We start from the raw sequence: 27,237 nt of genomic DNA on the forward strand, positions 1-27,237 counted from the left end.
TATATTCTTTTATCAAAAATACATAGGAGCAAAAAAAAAACAACATTTATTCAAAAGAGAGTAAGTAGTATGTCTTTAAGATATATATGTACAAGTCCTTTAAGAAAACTGTAAAGCTTACTAATGACATAAAAATCTGGACAAATGGGGAGTTGTATTTGTGGATAGGAGCATTCAATGTCATAAAGAACTTATATCTTACCACATTAATCTACAAATTCAGTAAGCTTTTAATGAAAATCACAACTGGATTTGTGAGCATTTAGAAATGAGTTATTTAACAAGCTAATTGCAAAGTTCATGTGGAAAAGAAAGAGCTAAGAAGAGCCAAGAAAGTTTTTAAAAAAACAAGAAAGAGGGGCATTCTATTTACCCTAAACTGATAATAATTAGGAGTATGACAATTGACCTATAGTCCCCAACTGATCCGTTATAGAAGAGTGTGTACAGAAACCATGTTGTAGAGATAACACAGGCAGCCTGGGGTATTAGTGAGGAGCAATGGAATAAATGGTACTACAAAAATTGAATATCCAAACAGAAAGGGGAAATATTCACTGGGAGAGAACACAGGCCAAATTCTTTCAACAAATAAATAGCAAAGAAAGAAGAGGTTAAAAAACAACAAGAAAGAAAGAAAAGGAGCAGCAACCCTCTAGATGTAAATAAACCTAAGAGGCCCAGCAACCACATGCGATGTGTCATCTTCGGTGGGATCCTGATTGAGACCAAACAAGCAGATAAAGAAATCTCTAAGATATTTGGGGAAATTGGTCACATTAACTGATATCTAATAATATTAAGGAATTATTGGTAATTGTTTTAGGTGTGATAATTGTGACAATGGCTGTGATTTTTAAAAAGCCTTATCTTTTAGAGATATATATGGAAGATATATATATATATATTTACTGGAAAAGAAAACCTGGAATTTGCTTCATTCTAATGGTGGGAGAGGTGGTGGAAGAAGTGGGGTGATGGATGAAGCAGAATTGGCCAAGTATTTATATTGGGTGAAACTAGACAATGACTAACTGTATATTTATTAGATTATTCTCTCTACATTCATTTATGTTTGAAGTTTTACACAATACAAGAAAATAAAGATGTGCCAAACTTACTATAAAATTATTTATAAACACAAGCATCTTAAGATATAAAGAAATGCTTGTGGGATGTTAGATTAAATGTAGAGTTTACTATAGAGGCTGAGCCAGGCTACTGGGCATAGATGGATAATTTGAAAATATCAACTTTATTTATAAAGTTATATTTCTTAGGCTACATGGTTGGGGCCAAAGTGTTCATCATACTATTCTTTATTATCTTTTGCATTTTGGGAATATTTTAGACTTTTAAAAAGAATAAGGAAATACACAGTAAAAAAAAAATAAATCTCTAAACTACATATGAAAGCTATTTACCCAACTTTCATTGCTTCAAAGATGATCCTGTTTGCATTATTGTCCCCAAAATCAGAATGTGCCTTACAATTGAGGTTGCCCAAAACTCAATGAAATAGAGTGCTTTCTGTTGCATAATAAGCAGAATAGATAGAATTACTATGAAGATAAGTTAAGACTGTTCCCTATGTAGCTTGGATCGGTTTCCCCAAACTTGGAGTAACATTTTTCTGCCTTTCACTTTCATCACATGGGAAACTGATAATAATACCCACTGTGAGCTGGTGGGGATTTTCCCTTTATAAGATATGTTACTAATTCTAAGACAGTAAGTGGATATAGGCTTTGGTAGGAGAAAGGAGGGGGAAAGGAAAATGTTGAAAGAAGTAATAGAAATGCTGAAGTTGAAGAGAAATGGTACTTCAGGGTACCAGTAAACACCTCCGCGCCACTCCTCAAGAACAGAATGGCAGGCAGGACCTGCATGTCTGCATGATTCTACAAAGCCATATTATCTAGAACTCAAGGCTGCTTTGGTGAAGATGCTCCTGGCTGGCACCAAATGAGATGTGGGACCATTCTTCCATGAAGTTAGAAAAGCCAGTGTACAGCCAAGGCAGCTATCCGAACTAATCCCAATGGCCACAACAATAAGCAGAGGTCTAGTCCCCATCCCATCCCATTTCCTCGTGCTTATAGTGATGGAGCTGTACGGAGCAGCAAGGACTGGTATTTGGAGAAAAGTACATGTCTTCGGCACATCCTACGATTATCACTAGAGGGCTGATCCTGCAAATAAGAGAAGGGCCTTCTTGAAAAAAGAAAGGAACCAAGTTGGAACTCAAGCTCTTTAAATGGAGATAACAACTTGTTTTTTACTCCAAACCAAAAAAACATAGGGAGTATTGGTTATATTCACCTTACCAGGAATGAACAAAAGTCATGGGGAACACAGTGAATGGCAACAGTGAATGACTAATGACCTATCTCCTTAAAAAGGTAGAAGTATAGAACCCTAGAAATTCTCTATAAGTTTTAATTTTAATGCAAAGGAAGTACAGATGAAATCAACCAGTATGTAAAAGACTCCCAATCACCACAGGATTCAGCTTTTCTAGGAATTCAACAAATGGTCTCAATTTCTCTCAGTATCTAAGTTATGCTTAGGAATACCTATAACAATATAAACAAACAAACAAACTAAGTAAATTAATTCATTCATCAGCATAAATTCTCATAGCAAAACACATTTTAGTAGATTTGAGAGAAATTTTTAAATTGTTCTTCTTTAGTTGTATAGTACTTTTTTCATTTATCCATTATATTTGTATTACCCTCACTGGCAAATAACAGTGATGTTTCATGGCTGCACAACATATTTAAGTATTCATCTCCAAGAAGCACTTACCAGGGGACCACAATGACAAGTTGAAGCACATTATGGCCAAGAAAACAATGTCTCTCAAAACCAAGTAGAAAATCTTATTTTTGTTCTTTCCAGTTGTGAGGTATAATTAATATACAGCCCTGTATAAGTTTAAGGTGTACAATGTAATGATTTGACTGGCATGCATTGTGAAATGATTATCACAATAAGTTTAGTTAACATTTATCACCTTATATAGAAACAAAAAAAAAGGAAAAGGAAATTTTTTTCTTGTGACAAGAACTCTCAGGATCTACTCTATTAACAACTTCCAAATACAGCGCAGAGCAGTGCTAACTGTAGTCATCACGTTGTACACTATATCCCGAGTATTTATTTATATTATAAACAGAAAGTTTGTACCTGATGATCACCTTTTCCAATTTCAAGCTCCCTGCTGCCTCTGTTAACCACAAATCTGATCTCTTCTTCTATGAGTTTTGTTTTCTCATTTTAGAGTCTACATATAAGTGAGATCATATAGCATTTGTTTTTCTCTAAATTCACTTAGCATAATGCCTTCAAGGTTCATCTATGTTGTCACAAATGGCAGGATTTCCTTCCTTTTTATGGATGAATAATATTCCATTATGTGTGTGTATGTATGTACATATGTGTGTATACACAACTTCTTTATCGATTCATCTGTTGATGGACCCTTAAGTTTTTACCATGTCTTGGCTATTGTAAATAATGTTGCTATTAACATAGGGGTGCAGCTGTCTCTTCAACATAGTGTTTTCACTTTCTTAGGATATATTAACAGAAGTGGAATTGCTGGATCCATCCTAATTTCTGACTAATCATTTACGCACCCATCAAGGAAGAAGAGATGTGGGAATGGGATCAGAGTGTTCTCTTACTTTTACAAATTTGTTAAGCCTAGGCTCTATTTCCTTATATCACTTGGAGTTTGTGTATCTGTGTTTATTTGGGCCTATAATGGGTTGTAGATTTTATTTTTAATTAGTGATGGTTCCAAAAGTAACAAAACCAAACAAGAACCAGTACCAATCATAGCAGAGAAAAAGGATTCTCAATTTGGCTGTATGTGATATATTTTCAATATGAAAACAACATTTTTTGAGAGACATGTCCTATAATTATTGAAGCAAAGCTACATTAAATGCACATAGATTCTAATATTCAATTCTTGTAATTTTTGATGACAATGGAACAATGGCAACAGCTTAAAGAAGGATAACATCTGGAATGGTTCAAAACAGCCAGGGTTGTCTGATTCATGGGGATGAACTATGAAAACGGCACAATGTCCTGACACATAACAAGAATTATTAGATGGTTTTTTTTTAGACAGTTGTACAGGCTTACATACAACAAAATTCATCCTCTCTGATGATTCTACCCACATATCCTATCCATATCTGCATCCTACTTCTAAAATAATGACAATAAAATAATATTAATACATTTCATTTAATCTACCCAAAACTCCACAAAAAACGTCTGAAGCATGTACAATTAATTACCTTACTCCCACTTTACTTGATGAAGAAACTGAGCTTTAGAAGGTTAAACATTTGCCCAAAGTCACACATCTGGAATGGAAGTAACAGATTGGGATTTGAAGTGGTATCTGTGTTCAAAGAAGCGTTCACTCTACTGCACCACAGTATGTAAGGGGATGCCCCCAAAGGCATGGAATCCTTGAAGGACATCACATGCCAGTGTGCCTTCTCCATGGCAGAAAAGGTGAGGAAGAAAATGAGGTGAAAATGTCATTATGTCTTAGAATCATACACGCTTCAGCAGAAAGGAATGTTTGAGAATGTAGTTTCCAGTCACTCTGAAGAAAGGAGATGATATCAACACCCTCCTGAAGGAGAATGCAAGTGTCTTTCCACCTTGATCTGAACCATGTTTCAGTTTTGATTCAAGAACAGTTTATTAGGATGAATTCTTGAAACTTGGTAAAAGCCTTAGCAGAAACCATGGAAACTAGGCACTTAAATATTCCTGGCTAGAGGCTATCATTAGCATGTTGCCCAGAAGTCTCTGTTTTTAGTTCCTATAGAAAGGAAAAATCATCTTTATTTTTAGGAAGTCAAATAAACTACAATGCAAGTAAACAGTAAATAAATAGCAGTTCACAGAGTCTTTGAACACAGATGGCATATACAATTTTTGGGTTAGCCTTCTAAAGTCAGCCTGGAACAACAGGAATTCAGGCTAACCGAGGACCTAGCTCCTACATTTTTGCCAAGATTCACAAACCATGGCCTATTTCAGTATGTTTTCTCTGGGAGTACATAATAGCTAAAAATCCTTGGAAACATTAAATCAGGTTAACAATTCAGAACAAGTCAACCGTGGAAGAGAGTCACAATCATATTAATTTATTCTTTATTTCATGGGTTTATTTAATGCCATTCTTCCTAAGAGCTCATGATGCAGAGAGAGTGCACAAGAAAATCTTGTGTAATATACAACTCTCTCTGCTTGCACTTGAAGAACTGCTTTATACTTGTAAATGAGGTCCTATCAAGTGGCCTGGAGAATCCAGAAATTACATTATGAACATTATGTCCATTGCTTAACCAGTACTGAGGGCACCTCATCTTTGTTGATGTAATTTTTTTCAAGTATTTTCCAATTCTAGGGTGAGAAGTTAAATTTTAAGAGAAGGCACTCCTGCTAACTGAACAACAAATAATTCTTCCTGAATTTCTTTAAATTATTATGGCAATCTTCCCACAAATTTTTTCCACTTTCTCTTCTGACTCTACTTGTCCCTTGGAGAAAGCCTAAAAACAAAATGAGACCTCTCACCTAAAAAGCTTATGAGGTTTCAGACAAAATATTTTATTTCTAATATGAGTGTCATAAACTTCTATACCAGGAATGGACACTTCACACATATTTAGAAGATCTTCTCACAACTATGAATTCCTTTTACCAATCTCTTTGATTCTGCCTAAGTGTCTACTTACACAGCAGAAAATCTATTTTTAAGCCAGCATTACAACAATTACACTTGGGTTTAAAAAACAAACAAGCAAAAAAAAAACACTATAAAGGTAGATAAACTTTTTTTCTTTCTAAAAAATTTGTCTCCTATGGTAAATGGAGGAATATATTCATCAGATAAAAGATTTATGATGTAAGAGATGGGAGTTTTTCAACAAGTACCGCTGACTTTGAATGGGATACTTTGCCCACACAGATCATTTCACTATCTCTAACTGAAAATCTGAGTTATCCCCTGTGGAAAATTTGACATTGTCACTTGCTTTCAGAAATTAATTTCATAAATTAAAATTATCAGATACAATTTATTTATCTGCCTCTTTGCACATCTATTCATTTATGGTGTCAGCTATATGTTACAGAAATGTTAAAGGTTGTAGGAAGTCAGAAACAAATGACTATTCCTGGCCTCATAGAGGTCATTATTGACAGTGAAAAAATATTAAATAAAATTAAGGATTCAAATGCAAGATAATAAATGCTATGACAGAGGTATGAACCAGTTGTTAAGACAACACAGGGAAGAGACAGCTAGCTCTCAGCCTCGACCAAGTTGAACAGGGGGGATCGGATTTGTGAGATTCTGTAAGATCAAATAAGCAGAATCTAAGTTCAGGCATTAAAAAAAGGAAAAAACAAATCAAAGAAGATCCAGTTAAGCCTGGGCCAAAAACTGCCATTCATCAAAATGGAAACAAGAGGAAGAGGAGGTTTAAGAAAGACGACGAGCTTAGCCTTGAACAGCTTGAGTTGGAGATGACTGGAATGTTGAAGAGGCAGTTAAATACCTGGGTCTACTTTTTAGGGAAAAAAAAATGGACTAGTGATGTGGATTTTAGACACACTCTCATATTCATGTTAATGGTAACAATTACTTCAAGAAAGTTTAGTGAATACTTAGCGGTGGTCAATACCTATGCTGAAGAGAAGAATAGAGGACTCAGATGAGAAAGAAAGAGAAACAGCCAGTAAGACAGGAAAAATCCTAGAAAAGTGGGGAGTCACAAAAGTTAAGCCACAGGTTTTAAAGTGCAAGTGACGGATAGTATGAAATTCCTAAAAAAGGACACATATGATGAGGAATCAGGAGTGACAACTGGAGTAACTAAGAACTCTTTCATGACTAAGTGATGTGTAATCTTAGAATAGTAGGAACAAATGCCAGATTGTATGAAAAGAGAAGTGAACTATTATTCCTCTATGCTCCAAGACTAAATCATTGTTCTCCTTGAATCCACCCTACCTCAAGCCTTCCAATTACTGAACTCCAATCGTAGTTTCATACATGTTTACTAAACAGGATAATACTCCACACCTCCCCCTATAATTTCTCCTGCCTGTGTTTGTTTAAAACCTTAAGAAGCAGTTATCTCCAGAATACCCTATTTATGAGTGAAAAGACCCACAGTATACTGAGTTTCTCCTCTATATTTAAATGAGGTATACAAAGCACCTAACAGCCATGTATAAATCAAGCTAAATGATACTCAAGCTCAAATAATTCAATTCTCTTTTTTAGAACCTGAAATACCCGTCTCTGTGGAGTAGAGAGGCTCTACTCAGCCAACTTTCAAGTTGAGTAAAACAACCAAAAGCAAAGATTTCCAGGGCCCTACCTCAATCCACTACAGCCAGCCTAGGCGATGAGTGGACAGATGTAGTTTTGGAGCAGCACGTGATGAAGCATGGTGTCAAGTACTGCATCACCTGATTCCCAGGGCCAGGACCATCCTGCTTAGGCTGGGGCAGAGACACAGGTTCCTCTGCCCCCTGAGTCATAGTCCTGCTGCAAGTCCTCTCTCTAGTTCCTCCTCAATCCTGGCTGATTGGTCATCTTGTCATTTGATACCTGATTAAAATTCCTGTAATAAAGACCTGTTGAACTCTTCACTCAGTTTTTCGTTGAACATAACCGTGAGCTCTGCCTTTGGGAATACAGTCTAACAATGCTAAGCAACCAGGGGTTTTCTTGTAGTTTGTCCTCCTCATCACTAATTGACGAAGCTAACTTTTCAGCATTCAAGAGGTGATGGAGAGAGTGTAGAAGAAACAAGTAAACCTTTGTCCTTGCTATGGTGATTAGGAACAGAGGTCAGAATGGACCCCCTAACTGTTAGCCTTGGTCCTTGAGAGACCACAATGAGAACCCCCAGAATGATCTAGCAGTACCCCCATACTGATCTACACTGACCGAGTAACATGAGTGAGGAATAGACCTACACTATTGCTATTTAGGGATGGTTTATTACTGTAGCAAAATTTAGTCCACTTAAACTATTACAAGGTGATTGAAATTAGTTATCTTGACTAACATAAGGTGGTTGGTAATTCTCAATATATTTCAAAAGTGTTAAACTAAAATGTCAAGGGATTTCCTGAACATAATTTTCAAATCACAAAATCTGAAGGGTGTTTAGAGTTGTTCCTTAATCCACATTGTGCTTTAGCTCACGCACACAGAAATGCAATCACCCAGAGTGTGAGTGTGTCCGTATACACATGTGCACACACACACACACACACACACACACACACACACACACACACATCCATTGGCATGTTTTCTCTTTTCCAATGATTACTCTGCCTTTCTCATCTGATTTGTTGTTCTGATGTTGAGACCCAAATGATTCTTTTCTGAATTATACCAGCAAAATTTTTCTTTCTATTTCAGTATTCATGTGGTTCTATTGCTGTACCTCAGGAAAGCTCAGTTCTCACTAGTCCCTTGTTTTAACTTGTGTGTGTGCATATGTGTATACACAGTATTCTGCAAATTTAAACTGTTTATAACTCTTTAGAACAGAAATCCGAATAATGTTCTTGAACAATTTTTAAAGAGGACATTACAACTAGATATTAACTATGTTTGTGTCATATCATTGCTGGAACAACTGTTTAGAAATTGTGATTTTGACAAATCTCCAGTTTATTGCTGCACCGATAGTAATGTGAAATATTGTTAGTATTTTGTGAAAGCATATAAACATTAAGCAGCTAAAAGTTTATGTCAGATACATTCTAATTAATCATCACAATAACCTTATGACATAAGAATTATTATTATCTATTATAGAAAAAGTAAGGCACACACAGGTTGTGTAACTTGCTCAAGGTCACACTGAATGCAAATGGTGGAAATAGGATTTCAACTTAGGCAGACTTAGGATTCTGCAGTTTTAGTTTGATCTTAAATTATTACCCACTGTGACCTTTCATGCCTCAGTTTCCTCACCTGGAAGATAAGAATAATATGTGTCCTGCCTATATCCTAGCTTTTCTGAGTGGCTCAATAACAGAATAAATTATCAAAATGTTTAAAAACTAGTGGGTATGCATATTGAGATCCATACTGAAGATTTCCTTCATCCTGCACCACTATTTGTTTTTTAAAAAACGAAAACCTTTGGTAAAATTTAAAAGCTAGAATTAGAAGATTTTACATAAAAATCTAGATTTTTCCCCAGTCCCTTTCCCTTTGGTAACTATTAGTCCATTCTTGGTGAAGGGGGGGGGCCTAGTAAACATAATGTTCTTCATGTAATTGTAGATTAATGATACCAAAATTAAACAAAACAAAACAAAACAAAACAAATCTAGAATTTTCAGCTTAAAACAAAATTAGAACATGCGCAATGCTAGCCCTTCCTTCCTGCACAGGAAGAACTGATCAGAGCAGAAGAGCAGTTGTCCATCTGAGACTGGGCACGTATCCTCCATTCCACCACAGCCCCTGCCCAACTAGTGCCAACCATTTACCCACATAGATATCTGCCTTTGATCCTCCCTTTAGTAAAGTGCCAAACACTGACCAGGGGAAGACAGGACTGTGGTCAGGAGACACCACGCTAATCCACGCATGTCACCTTACATCTGTGCTTTGAAAACATGACCTTTGCCACAATGGAGCCTGACCCTCTGGATAACATCTGGTGGTCTCCACTAGAGCTTAAGAAAAAAGAGACGGTCATGTTATCCAAAAGCAATTTCTGACAAAAATATCAACTGTTCCAGAATTACACTGCAGAGCTGACTATGAAAAGACTAAGATCCGAGACAACTCTCACCTTTCTTCCTCTCCCAAAAAGTACAAAGGAGGAGCTGCTGCTGAGCTTACTGCCAGTCCATTGGCAGCAGTCGATAGAGGTGCTCAAAAGCTGCTCACTGGAAAAGAATTTTAAGGTAACAGAAAGGTTCCCATGCTTCAACCTTTCATAATCAGCTGGCATCACCACCTTTAGAACTGCCCTGGCCACATGCTCTGTTACAGTTCCCGCTAGGGCTGAACTTGGCTAAAGGGGCCCAACTGAGCCCTAGACTGGTCCCCAGTAAAGCTTCTCCTCGGCCTGTCCACTCTGAGTCAAGGCAACGTAGCATACAACGTAAAAATCTGGACTTTGGTGTACAACTGACCTAGATCCAAATCCTCCACGTGTCACTTTCTAGGCCAAGTTTCTTCAACTGTCAAATAAGCTTAATGCCACTAATTCTGTAGAGTTGTCTAAGGATTCAATGAGTGAACCTAAATAAAACCTTTGATGACTGACACATAATGAATATTTAATAAATGGATGCTATTGTTGTTATTAAAGGACAATTATTTGGGTCAACAGTGAGCTATTTTCTGAAATATTGCTCTTTTATTGTTTTTACAGATAGTGTAGTATATCCTATATACTTTTTTTAGAATTATAGAAACAATTTTATTGAAATGAGTTAAGGAACAACATTATCCTCAATTTTAAAAGATCAACACCAAACCAATTCAGGAAGGAGAAAATTATATTTAGTTCTTTATATGAGAAAAATTTCTGGGATGAGAATGTAACAGAATATTGATAAGGAGAAATGAAGTATAATGTTACATTAATGAAAATTATCCTTTTTAATGAGGAGCACTCAGGATAGATTTCTACATTACTCAACAGAGAAAATTGATTTCTAGAGAGAAAAACTAATAATAATACTAAGAATTTCAAACATTTCAACTATGTGTGGCTGTAATCTTTTTCTCCTTTAATACAATGCTTGGATTGAAAATTTGTATGAGATGATCTCATACATACTTAAGAAAAAATTCTAATGGTACATTTCATGAATATGAGTTTTATTTCACTATCACTCTAATATGCATTTATTTGCTATGGTTGATTATGTAACAGGATAGAATGCACAAAACATACCCTTGAGTCTTCCCAAGCCTCTGCATTGATGAATTATTTTCTATGGCCTTAACCTATCCTAATGTAACTAAATGTCTTTCCTTTCCAATATGAAATTATGGAAGCACTTCTCATTGAGTGGAGTTTCATTAGCTGGTATTGAGGAAACTCTATATATTAATGACATCACATCTGGCTTCCTCATTTATAACATGAAACGGTTGAACCAGATCATTTCCAGGGCCCCTCCCATCTCCAACATTCTACTGATTATTGTCCTACAACTGTCCTATTATAGAGATAATTGTAATTTTGAGATGTTGATTTGATTCTTGGTTCATCAGTTTTCAGGTAATAACATCATATAATAGGTTCAATCCAAGGACAATTTGTTCTGTGTCAGACAAATGTGCCAGAGACACCGAGAATGAATATTCAGTTCTGCAACAGGCCAGTGGACTTCACAGAGAGGAAATCTACTTCACAGTCAAAATGATCCTTTAGCACACAAATTTACACTGAGTGTAGAAAAGGAACAAAAAAAGACATCCGCAAAGAAAGAAGTAGCCAGCTCACTAGGACTCGCCGTTTTTACTGGCTGGGGTGGGGATGGGAGAAGTATGCACAGAGGTGGTTGCAACTCCAACTTACAAAGGCTGGCAGCTCAGTAATACTTTTATAACTCTATAAACACAACTTGGGGAAAGCATTTTCACAACTAAGAATATCTAAAAACAAAACAAAATTTTATTAAAACTGTGTTTTTCCTTAATATTTTTAAATAAAAGAAAGCTCATTTAAACACTAAAAAAATCAATCTCCCAGTAGGAGACATTCTTTTAAATTAGGTTTTGGTTTAGAAAAGCTATATTGTTTTTTCTTATATCATCATAGGCTCATTACAGATCAATAGTGCTTATAGGCATTTGAAACCACTTTGTTTATAACAAATTTTATAAACATACATACCCCAATATTAAAATGCATGAAAGCATCCTCACTTTTATACCAGAAGTGATGATTTCTAACTTCATGATAGAGGATTTGGGTAATATAAAAACAAATTTAGGAAATGTACAGAAATGTCATCCAAAATATGACCAATTAGCCAGCATGCTATCTTGAGCTACATGCTGGTTACATGAGAGTATATACATGTCAAAATGCATCAAGATGTGTATTAAGATTTGTGCACTTTTTTGTATGTACTTCAATTAAAATAATTAACAGAAAAAAGGAAAAAAACTTCGCCAGAAAAATGTGACCAGACTCAAAAATCCTTACTCATAAAAAGAATGTGGTCTCTTGGCAAACGCTTGCTGAGGCAGTGGGGTGGAACCCCTAGCCAGGCCTCATCTGTCTCCTGTCCTGCTCCCCAGAGTGTACCCACTTATCACATTGAACGTGAACTGTGGGCCTTTGGAGACACTGGCACCTAGGACTATGTCACATCCTTCTCTTCCAATAATCCTGCTGCTCTCTGTAGCAATCAGAATTTCCCACAACTCCTTCCTGCTCAAGCCACTTTATTATGTGAAGCTACGTGCCTAGACCAGCCTCTCCTACAGTCCACGTCATGGTATTCTGTGTCATGCTGACAGGTAAAAAGGGAAAGTAACATGACCCAAAAATGCTCCTGGGTCAAGTTTGGGAAACAGTGCAGCACAATTCAAAAGCTCTTCCTGGGTTTCAATGTGTTAGTATCTTCCAAGAGGAGGCTTTAGGATGGCTATGTATTTCCCATAAGCACATTTCACTTGGGAAAGAATTTTACAGACTCGAATTTGTGCTATTTCTACTTTTTATACCAGCATACACATCTCAGCCAGATAATGGTGGGAAATAGACTGCATAGCTGGAGTGGAAAGAAATGCTTCCCTTTCAATATCTTTCTACTTAAATGTGAATTAATGTAATTTATGCTTGAGGGTTTTGGCTTAAGGTTATTGCTTAAAGCTCATCCTTGATCCACAAATAAATGTTTAGCAATTGGTGAGTCATATCTGACTAATCAAAATTTAGGTAAATAAAATGGAAAATTAATTAATTTTGGTCTTCCACTTTAGCCTTTTTTTGTTGGGGTTACTTATTTGGTGTGGTTTGGGATATATTTATCAGTAGGTTTGGCATATACACTTTAATTACTTTCCATGAATATAAAATTAAACATGAATGACCCAGGGCAAGACTCAGTATCTGTACTTCCAAAATAATGGATCAAGTAAGTTAATAGTGAAGCCTACATTTTAGACTACTGCTCCTAATTGTGCAGGCTACTTCTAAGCAACAGAATTACTATTTTTAAAATATTAAAACTATTTTTCCACTGTTCTTTTTTTCAGGCCAGTAGTAACTATGACTGAGGTATCTTTGACAGTTGTCAAACAGTGATGTTAGCTGTTCACAAATTCAGTGAGGGAGTCACCTTTGAGAGATGAGGGTCTACAGTGTGTAACCTAACTTGCTTGGAAGAAATCCAAAGACTGTAAATCAGCCAAGAAGCAGAATGAAAGCGGGTCACTCTTCCGAATTCTTTTAGCTGGTGATCCCAAATCAACGAACACATTAAACAGCTATCATGTCCGCCTCCTCTTAATAGCTACTTTGTTCTTACAAATAGCTTCTTTTCTAGAGCAAGGAATGGTAATTAGGATTTCATAGTTTGGTACAGCCAGCATTAGCATCATGGCTTTCCGTGTTGAGGATTAATAACAGTAGCCGTAATGATGACAGAAAACGATAATAGTTCTAATTACCGATATTCATCTTAGGATGGTGAGCAGCTGTTAAAACATCTCTTTAGAAATTAAAGTTCAGTCACATATCTTTTTCACCAAATAGGGAAAACTTTACTGCTAATTAGGAAGGAAGATTACAAATTCAAATGTCAGTCAGAGTGCACCGTGACTGCTCTTTATTAACTTTGTTCTCCTCCACCTTAAGCTTTCTGGCCTTTAAGCTTTTAAAAGCAGACACTGAGAGCACTGGCAGGAGCCCCAGGAGGCCTCCGGGTTTCTACTCAAAGCAACTCTTTCCAATTCCATAAGGGAAGGGTCTCTCATCTATTTGCATTTGAAGAATGTGATCAGCTTCCTCTAAGTTGTCACAAACTCATGTAAGCCTAGAAAGAAATTAACACTGTCTGCTAGTAATTGTCTAAAGGCACAGGATATAATGCCCAGAAAGGTGTCCAGAGACTTGAGGTCTAGTCTATTGCTTCCAAAATCAGCTGCAAACACTTTTACCAAATAAAGACTTGGCTTGTAGGCTGGTGAGTCCATCATTTCACCTATGAAGACGTTAGACTTGGCCCGGAATTCTACAGACCATGTGAATCATTCAGGATGCTGTGGGGAGAAGGGATGGTGACTATGGTCTTCAGCCCAAACTCAGTATCAGAACCTCCAGGTCAGAGGATATGAATCAACATCAAGGTTAAATGTGGGAAATTGTTTCCAGGACCCTGGAGACCAGGGAGCTTGGAGAAGGTTTAGGACCACTTGGCTACTGACTCTGCTTCCCCCTGGAGTGAAGGTGAGAGCCTGCAGATGCTGTGTTTGGCTCAGGAACCAGAACAGTGTGATACCTGTCACCGTTCCCTTCTATCAGGGGTTCTTAAACTTTGTTCTGTAAAGGTCCAGCTAGTGAATATTCCATTCCATGGATTGCTTTCAGGCCATGTCATTTTTGTTGGAAGTACTCAGCTTTTACTGCAGTGCAAAGGCCGTCAGAGACAATAAGTAAAAAAAAAAAAAAAAAATTGAATGTGGCTGGCTTCCAGTAAAACTTACATTTAAATTTCACATAACTTTCATACAGCATGAAGTGCTAGTCTTCTGATTTTTTTCCCCAACCACTGAAAATACAAAAAACATTCTTAGCTCACGAGCAGTACAAACATAGGTAGTGGGTGGTTTGCTGATCCCTGCCTTAAATTAAATGCCAACATTTTTGGATAACATCTCACAAGAAAGGATGGTAATAGAGCCAAGTGTCACTTTCCTTTTCAATTCTAGCAAGATCCCACCTCACGTGTCACCAGCAACTGGGGATTGACAGGAGGAGGGGACGTGGCAAAGGCCGCAGGTGTGTCACAGAGATGGGTGTGTCTGTTCCTGCTGGGTTCAACCCCCCTTCCATTTGCTCTGTTTCCTCAACTAAAAAATTGTGAATTTGTGGCACATGGATGCATGTGTGTGTGTGTGTGCGTGCCCATGTGTTGTTTCTGTTGCCAGACTGTAGCCCAACCTGCAAAGTTACAGCTGCCATTTAAAATACAAGTTTCTAGGCTCCTCCCATTAGTACATCTCAGTAGTTCTAAGGAAGTTCCAGAAATCCATATTTTAAGCAAACTCCCCAAGAAACTAATATTGAAATCAAGATCTAGCACAGATTCAAAGTTCATAGTGCAGTTAGGGTCTAACCTTCCTAGGCTACAAGGATGCTCCCTTCTATAATATATGTAAAATTGGTTTTCTAAAGCCATCTCAGGTAGAACTACGTATCAGTCTTAACACTGAAACATAAGGCAAGATTGTTGACTGTGAGGTCACGGAAGCATGCGAAGCTTCTGGAGCCACTCAGAAGTGATTCTCGGGAAAAAAAGAGAAACAGAAAACAAGCATGTTAGGCAAGAAATATTCAAGGGAAACAGGCTATAAGCAATCAATCCATGGTGAACTGATAAACCACAAGCAGGCAGGCCAGAAGGATCACTTTGCCAGGGCTTTTCAAACACTGTGGCAATTCTGAACCACGGGGAAACAAGCGGATGGAGCAAGTATGCCCACAGTAATCGGGAATGAGGAGGCTCTGTCTGAGCAAAGAGCTTGGGCAGGCCACACGGCTTTGACAGCTCTGTTCTAAATAGTGGTGACAGCTGCAAACCAAAGGGCAGCCTTTCTTGAAATAAACTGTTCAGCAGCATCTCCTGGCACAAACCGCGATCCCCCTCAGAAGCACCATTTCTGAATACAAAAGAAAGCTGGCTGTATCAATTCTGCTAAGGGTCAAACATCTAAAGAGGCTATTATCCCCTTCCTCACCTTTTCTATTCCCAAACTTACACTCCCTTGGGCTTAATTTTTGCTATTTTTCTTCATAAATTCCTCACTGCTCCCTCTTGTTACAGATTCTCTGGTCCAGCTTTCAGCTCAAATTTGTTCTCCGTGCCAGTAGCATCCTATAGTTCTGATTGTTTCAGACCTTTGCCCATAGTAAATTCCCATCCCAAACCTGTTATTTTGGCCAGAGATAATTTTCTAATATGCTCAGAGAGATGTACTGAATTTTTGACGTCTGTTCTACCATGTTGTCGGAAAACAATTCTGTGATGTCATCAATAATAAATTATGGTAATAGCTAAAATACATTCTTACTTTGTATCATGCATTATGCTAAGTGCTTTATAGGAATATTACATTTAAAATAAAAAACAGTGGTTTCTGGTGTGACATGTAAAGTGTTTAGAAATCTTCATTCTCATCAAATCTTCACTCTCAACAAGAAAAATGCTGAACAGACTCAAAGTCAATAGCTTTACTTAAACCTGTCAGAAATGTGAGATCACAGGGCATACTGTTGCCCTGAAAACTGGAAAGACAGACAAAGGGATACAGAGATTTGCAGCTTACCTACTGGGAACACAAGCCCAGAAGCCGAAGCACCAGCTAGAGCTGGTATGTAGGTAGGAACACTTTAAACTCTCATTGATGGATTACTAAAGGCTCAGTGTGGACTAGTCTGAGAGTTAAGAACTCCTAGTCTTAGGGGAGCTCCCCATACTTTCATGAGTTTTACCCTAGGAACTCTATGAGGTTCTCACCCTGAAGAGAGGAAAAAAATTCCCTGTGCTTCTCACAGAGAAAGATAAAAAATGATCATTTTGAAATGTACTCAGAGCTCTCTGTTCTTTTTAACAAGGTCTGTCCTCCAGAGCCTAACCAGGGAGTTTTTGCCAAAAGTTTCAGTGGAGAAAATACTCAACCTTAGGTCCCTCTAGGCTTTGATGAGGGAAGGGAAATACTTAACTCGGACTCACTAAAAGACTTGAAATGTAATCATATGACTATAGAACAAATTCTCTTCCTTCTAAGCCTTACACCTGTGACGGTTAATTTTACATGTTAACTTGGCTAGATTATGTGGTGCCGATATTTAGATAAACATGTCTGGGTGTGATGTGTGAGAGTATTTCTGCATGAAATTAGCATTTGAATTGGTAGACTCAGTAAACAGTTTGTCCCCTTTAATATGGGTAAGCATTGTCCAATCAGTTGAGGGCTTGACAGAACAAAAAGGCAGAGGAAAGAGGTATTGGCTCTTCTTGCCTTATTACTTAAACCAGGATAACAACATTCTCCTCCTCTCAGACCTCCTGGTTCTGTCCTTCAGACCCAGGATGGACTATACATACACCCATAGCTCCCCTGGTTCTCACATCTACAGATTTGGACTGGATTACATTGCTGGCTTTCCTGGGTCTCCAGCCTACAAAAAGCAAACTGTGGGATGTCCTAGCCTCCATAACTGCATGAGCCAATTCCTTATAATGCATACACACACACACACACACACACACACACACACACACACACACACACACAAGCTCCCATTGGTTCTGCTTTTCTAGATAACCCTAATAGTGCTATAATAACAGGGAGTTAAAAAACCTGCAACTTTCAGAACCTACTTAAGGAGGAGCTTCCAGGGACACCCAAACAACAGAATAAAACAAGAATGGTAGAGGAAATTTTAGCCTTAGATTACACAGCTATAGTAAACACATCTAACTCTCACCCAGATATACATAAAAACTCCCATTAATGGCCTATCTACCTCAGTTTCTTTTACTCAATAGATCATATCTAGCTTTTGACAACAACAAAAACACAAGTCATACTAAAAGACAAAAAAATACCAAACACAATTTGAAGAGTCAAAGCCAGTCTCAGAACCAAACTCAGATATGGCAGAAATTTTGGAATTTAAAATAATTATGAATAATATGTTAAGGGTTCTAATGGAAAAGGTGGACAACATAATGGAATAGATAGGTTATATAAATAGAGAAATGGAAACTCTAAGAAAGAATTAGAAGGCAACACTAGAAAACATGTGAACAGAAACTTCCTGAACTGTAATGCAAAGAGAAAAAAAAGAGTTAAAAATTAGAACAGAATCCAAGAACTGAAGGACAATTACAAAAGTTTCAACATGTATAATGGGAATACCGGAAGAGAAACTAGAACAGAACAAGTAATGAAGTGAAAATGGCTGTGAATTTTCCAAAATTAAGGACAAATACAATCACAGATCTGAGAACATCAAGTAGGATAAATACCAAAGGAGGAAACTCATATTCACCCTGTTGGAAATTAAACAACAGAAGAAGTTGAAGACAGAAGAATAAAAATACCTTCCCTCAGAAACCATACAAACCAAGAAGAGAGTGAAATGAAATATTGAAAGTGTTGACAGAAATGAAACAAAATGTCATCCTAGGGTTTGCTATACAGTGAAATTATCCAAGGTGAAGAAGCAATAAAGACTTTTTCAGACAAAAATATAAAATTGAAAGAATTTTTCACCAGTAGAGCTACCTTTCCAGAAATGTTAAAAGTTCTTTAGGGAAAAAGAAAATGACATAGGTCTGAAACTCATATCTACATGAAGAAAGGAAGAAAGCTAGAGAAAGAATAATGTAGTAAAATTAGTTTTCTTATTTTTAATTGATACAACAGATAAAAGTTGGTTCAAAATAATAAAGACAGGGTATAAGTTATATCTTATGAATAAGTGAAATGAATGACAGCAGGATAAGGGGAGGAAATACTCTCAAGTACCTGTACTACCTGTGAAATCATAGTGTTACTTGAAAGAGGACTTGGGTAAGTTGTAAATGTACATTGCAAACTCAAGGGCAACCACTAAAAAAAGAAAAAAAGGAAATACAGTTGATTGCTAATGAATGAAGAAAATACAATCACATAAAGTGCTCAAGTAAAACCAGGGTGGGCATGAAAAGAATGGGAGAGAAAGAAAGGAGGGAGAGAGGGAGGCAGGGAGGGAGGGAGAGAGGGAGAGAGAAAAAGAGAAGAGAGGGAAGGAAGAAAGAAAAGAGAGAAAGAACAGTCCATGAACAGTTACATATGTGGTACATATCAATTCATATATAAATATCATATAAACATGTATTAATAATCACTTTCAGCATGAATGATATAAACACACTAATTAAAAGATAAACACTATCAGAGGAGAGTAAAAAAAAAATAAGACCCAACTACATGTTGTCCATAGGAAATGTACTTTAAATATAAGACACAGATAGATTAAAAGTTAAGTGATGGAAAGTATAAATACCCTGGTAATATTACTCAGAAGAAAGCTGGAGAAACTATAATAGTTTTGATACATCAGACTTCAGAATAAGAAAAAAATTATCAGTGATAAAATGGAGAACTACATCATAATGAAAGGATCAATTCTCCCAGAAGAGATAATGATAGTTAATGTTTATACACCTACTAACAATGTCAAAATACATGAGGTAAAAACTTATAAAACTGCAAGGAGAAACACATGGATCTACTATTATAACTGGAGACTCAATACCCCATATTATTGATTAGTAGATCCAGCAGGTAGAAGTTCAGTAAGAATACAACTGAGTGAAAAAAGCACATAAGTCACCTGGATCCATTGACATTTAGTAGATAATTCATCCAACACTAGAATATACATTTTTCTCAAGCTCACATTGAATATTCAGTAAGATAGGCCACATTCTGAGCCATAAAATACATTTTAAAAAATTCAGAATAAAAATCATACAAAAACAAACAACAACAAATGTTGGTGAGGATGTGGAGAAAGGGGAACCCTCCTACAGCTGCTGGGAATGTATTCAACCATTGTGGAAAGCAGTATGGAGTTTCCTCAAAAATCTAAAAGTAGAAATACCATTTGACCCAGGAATTCCACTCCTAGAAATTTACTGTAAGAATGCAGGAGCCCAGTTTGAAAAAGACATATGTACCCCTATGTTTTTCGCAGCACTATTTATAATAGCCAAGAAATGGAAGCAACCTAAGTGTCCATCAGTAGATGAATGGATGAATAGATAAAGAAGAGGTGGTACATATACACAATGGAATATTATTCAGCCATAAGAAGAACACAAATCCTACCATTTGCAACAACATGGATGGAGCTAGAGGGTATTATGCTCAATGAAATAAGCCAGACAGAGAAAGACAAGTATCAGATGATTTCACTCATCTGTGGAGTATAAGAAAAAAGCAAAAACTGAAGGAACAAAACAGCAGCAGACTCACAGAACCCAAGAATGGACTAACAGTTGCCAGAGGGAAAGGGACTGTGTGGGTGGTTGGGAAGGGAGAGAGAAGGGGAATAAGGGATATGACGATTAGCACACATAATGTAGGGGGTGGGGCACAGGGAAGGCAAGTAGTGACTCTATAGCATCTTACTACACTGGTGGACTGTGACTATAATGGGGTATGTGGTGGGGAAATAGGGGGAGTCTAGTAACCATAATGTTGCTCATGTAATTGTACATTAATGATACCAAAATTAAAAAAAGAAAAATAAGAAAAAAAATCTTACAAAATATGTGCTCATGCTATTGTGGGATTAAACTAGAAATTAGTAACAGGAAGACAGCCAAAAATTCCAAAAAAGTAGAGATTAAACAACACATGGCTCAAACAAGACATGTCCGGAGAAATTAAAATGTTTTGGGATAAATTAAAATAGAACCTATCAAAATTTCTAGGAGCAGCAAAAGCAGTGCTAAGTGGCAAATTCATATCATTGAATGCATATATTGGAAAAGAAGAAAGATCCAAAATCAATAATATAAATTTCAAGTTTAAAAAAGTAGCTAAAGAAACGAAAATTAAATCCAAAGTAAGAAGATATAATAAGAATTAGAGCAGAAATCAATGAAAATTGAAAATAAAATAGAGTAGAAAAAAATAATCAATGAAACCAATAGCTGGATCTTCAAAAAGATCAGTAAAACTCCTAAGTCTCTAGCCAGGCTAACAGAAGACAAAAACAGAGAAGACAAAATTTTACTAATATCAGGAATGAAAGAGGGAATATCTCTCAAGATCCATAAACGTTAAAAGGGAAATAAAGGAATGCTATGAGCAACTTTATTTCTACAAATTCAACAACCTAGATGAAATGGAACAATTTATTAAAAGATACAATCTGCCAAAAGTCACATAAGAAAAAATAGACAATTTGAATATGTCTTTATCTGTTAAAGAAATTGAATCAATAATTAATAACCTTCTTCAAAAAAGAAGCACCAGTTCCAGATGGGTTCTCTGGTGAATTCTACCAAATATTTAATGAAAAAAATAATACAAATTCCATGCAACATCCTTCAGAAAACAGAGTAGAGGTAACAGTTCCCAACTCTCTACATAAGGCCAGCATTACCTATGTGCCAACTAGAAAGAGTTTGCTCCAAAAGAAAGCTATCAATCAATATCTCTCATGCAAAACTTTCAGCAAAATACAAGAAAATCAAATCAAACAATGTATATTAAAAAATTATACACCATGACCAAATGGAATCTAACGCAGGTATGCAAAGTTTGCTCAATATTCAGAAGTCAGTTACAATAATCCATAATATCAACAGGGTAAAGAAGAAAAATCATGTGATCATATCAGTAGATGCAGGAAAAGTATTTTAAAAAATCCAAAACTCATTCATGATAAAAACTCTTAGTACCTGGGAATAGAGAAACCTACAGTTAAAAGTATACTTAATGGTGAGGAACTAGATGCTTTCCCCTAAGATTGGGAACAAAACAAGGACATCCTCTCTTTACCACTCTTAGTCAACAGTGTACTTCAAGTCCTAGCTATTGCATTAAGAAAAGGAAATCAAAAAATATGCAAATGAAGAAAAAAATAAAACTTTGTTCACAGATTACATGATTGTCTATGTTGAAAATTCAAAAGATTTAACCAAAAAACTCCTAGAATAAGTGATTATAGCAGGGTTGCAGGATGAAAGGTTAATATACAAAAGTCAACTGATTTCTTATATGCAAGCATGAACAAGTGGAGTTTGAAGTTAAAAGCACAATATCATTCACATTAGCAAAATCATAGAGATAGGAAAAGGGGAGTAGAGGAAGAAATAAATGGGTGGAGCACATGGGATTTTTAGGGTAATGAAATTATTCTGTATGATATTGTAAAGGTGGATTCATGATATTACACCTTTGACAAAACCCATATTAGTGTGGAATATAAAAAGAGAAATGTTAAATATAAAATATAGACTTTAGTCAATAAGAATGCTTCAATGTTGGGTCATCAGCTGTAAAAATATACCAATTCAAAATGATAATAATAAGGGAAAGTGGGGGTGGGGAGAAGGGAGTATACAGAAAATCTATTTTCTGTAAACCTAAAACCACTCTAAAGTCAATTAGGAAAAACAAATTGTGTTAGATCAAAGAGGAACAGTCCTATGATATAGACACTACTATTATATTTTCCAGAAGAGAAAACTGGGACACAAAAAGGTAACTTGTTGGAAGTCACAGAACCAGTATTAAACAGTGTTGCCAAGATTTAAACTCAGGCCTTATAACAATATAGAGATATAGAAGTATATAAATATAATTTTCGTAAATATACATAAAAACATATACATACACATATATTTTGGGGGTAGGTAGATTTTATTGGACTGGGACTAGGATACCCTGTGGACCCTGACTCATGGTAGGAGTTGATGTTGAAGATATAATCTGATGGTCATTTGTGGTAGAATCATGGGTTCTGGATGTGCTGGATGAAGAGGACCCCCCAGGGCTAGACTGACGTGTAGACTGCAGGTTAGCATGTCCCATCGGCTTGTGTAAGGACAGGACACTGCCCTCCGGGAGAGCCGACACTGGTCATGAACTGCCTAGGGCTGTGGCTCAGACATGTACTTCATTCAGGGAACACTGAGGGTGCTCTGAGCAGGTGTGCAGAACCACAGGTGGGCTGTGTGGGGCCACAGTGAGGTGCGGGCCCAGCAGTCTCATAAAGGCTGTCTGGGCTGCCTTGGAATTGCCTGTGTGAAAGCAGCTGCTAAGCCCAGGTAATGCCAGGTCCCAACCACTTGGGGTCCAAACATCTGTTTGCCTGTCAGCCACCAGGAGGCTGCGCAGGCGATCACTCCAGGGCCTCTGCATGCTGAGGTGGTGAGTTCCCACGTGGACAGTCAGGCTGTGCTGGTCCCTGCAGATGTCAGAGTGATCAGCTCACTCCTTTCACCTGTTTTTCTTCTTCATGTACAATTTTCTTCACCTGCAGAAAAAGCTGGTTCTTCTCTTGCTTAGGGTCAGGAGCTTACCCTGCCTCTTTGGGATTTGTTCCTTGGTCTCCTCTACTGACATTTTACCTTCTCTCACCTTTCTCTTTCTTCCCTCCTGCTCCATCATCTTGTCCACTCTTCCTCCTCCTGCCTTATGTGCTTCTGGCTCCACCAGGATGTGTCCTCATAGCACCCTGGCCATAGCCCTAGAAAACATGGGTTGCTCCAGGAGCACAAGACATGGTTCTGCTGGCTACACTCAGGCTGGGGCTACCTGGCTCTGTCCCTGAGTACCAGACCTGGAACCAGGCCCACCTTCTTTTCTCTTTCTATGTGGCCCCCTGTGTGCCTCTGTCACTGTATTGCATCTGGCAACTGGGCAAAATTATTGATAGATACATACATACACACAAGTAGGAGCACTATCTGTATTCTGCAGATGAGGAACTAAAAAGACACATGCACACAGAGCTGTTGATTGGGGAACTGTCCAAAGACAAATATGAAACTGCAACTGCAGGAGACTGGGAAGGTGGCTCATATGCCATTGTTAAGCATTGACAACAGGTCCATTTTCTGCTTAAGGATATTATACTGCAATGGCAGAATCCTTAATTTACAAGAGTTTTCTCCTTCTATAGAATATCCTTCCAAACGTCTGGGCTTTGTTATAGCTCCCTTAGATGAATAAGGTATAAGAAGAGAAGGTATCAGAAGAATGCTGATAGAACAACAAATCTTTGCCATGATCTTTCAGCCCTTGGCTCCCCACACCTTCTCTGTCTCCTACCTTGATTTTCAGATCCTTGGGGACCCTCTGCCTGCAACCTCTATAATGTATTATCAGAGAGTACTCATGGACTCTTGTATTTCAGACTGTATGCTCCCACCTGGACACATCTCTGTTCTAGTAGTGGTGATGGCATCCAAATGTAAAACTGAACAGTTGTGTTTCATTCACTGAGTCACTCATGTAGCACATATTTATTGAAAACTTACTCAGACTATTCATACAACAAATATTTACTGGTAATGTACTATCAGGCATAATTCTTATGCAAGTCCTTGCTCTGCTGGACACTGGGAAGAAAAGCTGAAATATATCTTACCTTTAAGGTGCTTAGAGTCAACCGGGAAATAAAGAAGTTCCAGGAGCAAGTATATGGCTTTGAAGTACAAACCATACAAAGGATTAAGGGAACAAGAGAGAAGAGGATAAAGCACCGTCAGTCAGGGTAAGCATCCTCAAACAAAAAAAAAAGGCTTGCTCTTTGAGAATATTTTGAAAGAAGAAAGAGTCAGGGATAGTCTTCTCTGCTCATGCCCGCAATAATGAAGGATTCTTGGAAATGTAAACTGGGTTGCATAACATCATACAAAGCAAGGAGAACCAGCAGAATGATGCTGCACTGCAGCTCTATTTAGAAGACAAACCATGTTACCTTTACTAAAATAAAAAATTTTAGGTGTAAGTAATAAAAAAGAATGGTAACTCTTCCCAGATTTCTCAGAGCAGCTCACTTCCAGCATCTCATAGTAACTGAGGGAACATACAGGACACAAGGCACCAGAAGAATCCTCCCGCATACAGCTGCACTCTACGAAAAGCCTTGACTGGTCATGGTTCCCTCCTCATTAATACTGACTGACAGCTGATAAACCTGCATGCCTGCATATACTGCCTGCTCTGGCTCAGAGGCTTATCTACCAAGAAACAGCCTCTCAGCCAATGGCCTAAAAAACTGCATGATTCCTTATCTTCAGGGAGGTGGGAAGATGCCCCACTATGGATTCCCAAGGGTACATGTAGCTGAAAGCCTGGGGAGATGTGGAATTGAATTGAAGTCCTACATCATTCCATGGTCCAAGCTGTTTGATAACTCCCTCCATCACAGACTAGCTTGGTATTTTGTGACTGAAGTGGAAAGCCCAGCTGGTTTTCTCATCTTTTACTTCTTACTGGTGTGCTGCTGTAAGCACTAGTAGGTTTCTATTCTTCATTGATTTATGTCTTGGATGCCCACTGTGTACAAGCCCTTGACCTAGGTTTTTGGACCTAATCTTTTACAAAGATTTTTAGAGTTGAAAATCTTAAGTCCTACTTTGTTTTCATTAGAGTAGTTTGTCTAATTCAGACCAGGTGTTTAGCACTATGTGCTGTAAAAAAGAATCAGGCATGACAAGATACGGAAGCAACCTAAGTGTCCATCAGTAGATGAATGGATAAAGAAGATGTGGTACATATACACAATGGAATATTACTCAGCCATAAGAAAAAAACAGTTCCTACCATTTGCAACAACATGGATGGAACTAGAGGGTATTATGCTCAGTGAAATAAGCCAGGCAGAGAAAGACAAGTACCAAATGATTTCACTCATATGTGGAGTATAAGAACAAAGGAAAACTGAAGGAACAAAACAGCAGCAGAATCACAGAACCCAAGAATGGACTAATAGTTACCAAAAGGAAAAGGGACGGGGGAGGATGGGTGGAAAGGGAGGGATAAGGGTGGGGAAAAAGAAAGAGGGCATTATGATTAGCATGTATAGTGTGTGGGGGGCATGGGGAATGCTGTGCAATACAGAGAAGATGAGTAGTGATTTTACAGCATCTTACTATGCTGATGGACAGTGACTGTGAATGGGCATGTGGGGGGGACTTGGTGAAGAGGGGAGCCTAGTAAACATAATGTTCTTCATGTAATTGTAGATTAATGATACCAAAATAAAAAATAAAAAATAAAAAAAAAGAATCAGGCATGACCTGCTCCCATATTATCAAATGGCATTTTGTAATTGGAATCTCACACGTATGCTGCAGGCAGGCCACTAATTTATTGTTTCATGCAAATTCACTGTTTGTTTACAAACCTCATAAATGGCAGCAAATCACACAAGCACCAAGCAGGTTGGTGTATTCTTACACAGCAACCATTTCAAGTACTTTTTATGAATGTTTTCTAGAAAGCTGATTTATTACAGATTGGTTTCCTATTTGCAGAGCACATAAATTTTAATGAATTACAAGTAGCAAAGCATACATATTCTGTGGATAAAATGCCTTCTTTCAGAGCTTGTGAGTAGCATAAAATAGATTCCTGTCATAACAAATTTAAAATGCTGACTAGGAAAAAACTAATTATTTCCAGAAAACACACACACACACACCATTTTCAAAAGGAAGCACCTCTTAATTTATAAATGACTGACAGGTGGGAGAAGAAGTAATTTTTTTTCTTTTGCATTTATTCCATGAGTTTTTGAAATGTAATACATTATAGTCCTCAAAGGTGTCAATTCCAATGTTAGACAGCATGGGGTAAAATACATGCTCATTTGCTTTGCTATAATAACCAAGCTTCCATTCCCAAGCCAAAAGTGGAAATAGTAGAATTTGCATCAGATGGTCTTAAACAGATGCTCCTAGGCTGGCACAGAGTTAGCATCAGTAAGTGGAAAATATTAGTGTCATCTTTATCAACTGCTTACAGGTACTCAATGAAATGAAAACCAATATAATTCTTGACTTTTAGGGACTTATAATCTAAAGGGGTAAATCTTCACAAAAAAAGGCCACTTTGAAACAATAAACAGGCGCTTATTTCTTCCACATAATAATAGCTAAATTGATTTAGGAAATACGGGAATAGGAACTCCTTATAAGGGCAGAAATGAATATGACCAGGTCTCCGAACTGCAGTGTCTTTGTTGAGAATGTGATTCTACAGAACCTCAGAATGAGGCAGAAGGCGAAAAGTCACTATTGTTTTAAGCATCAAATCAACATCTAAGTACCCACAGCATCCCAAGTCTCTCCTGCACAGCACCTTTTCAAAATACGTATTTTTTTCTGCTAATACATAACACTTTGTACTTTCTTTTGCCATCTGTAATG

At 37.3% G+C, this 27,237-nt stretch overlaps 1 protein-coding gene and 1 pseudogene across 2 annotated transcripts in view; both read right to left on the minus strand.

Annotated features, from left to right (window-relative positions):
- PRKG1 (protein kinase cGMP-dependent 1) overlaps nt 1-27,237 on the minus strand; it is a 1,271,722-nt gene that overhangs the window by 326,123 nt on the left and 918,362 nt on the right. The window lies entirely within an intron of this gene.
- Nucleotides 22,756-24,927, minus strand: LOC108406610 (G protein pathway suppressor 2 pseudogene; annotated as a pseudogene).

This window comes from Manis javanica, chromosome 7 (assembly GCF_040802235.1).
Source record: "Manis javanica isolate MJ-LG chromosome 7, MJ_LKY, whole genome shotgun sequence".
NCBI lineage: Eukaryota > Metazoa > Chordata > Mammalia > Pholidota > Manidae > Manis > Manis javanica.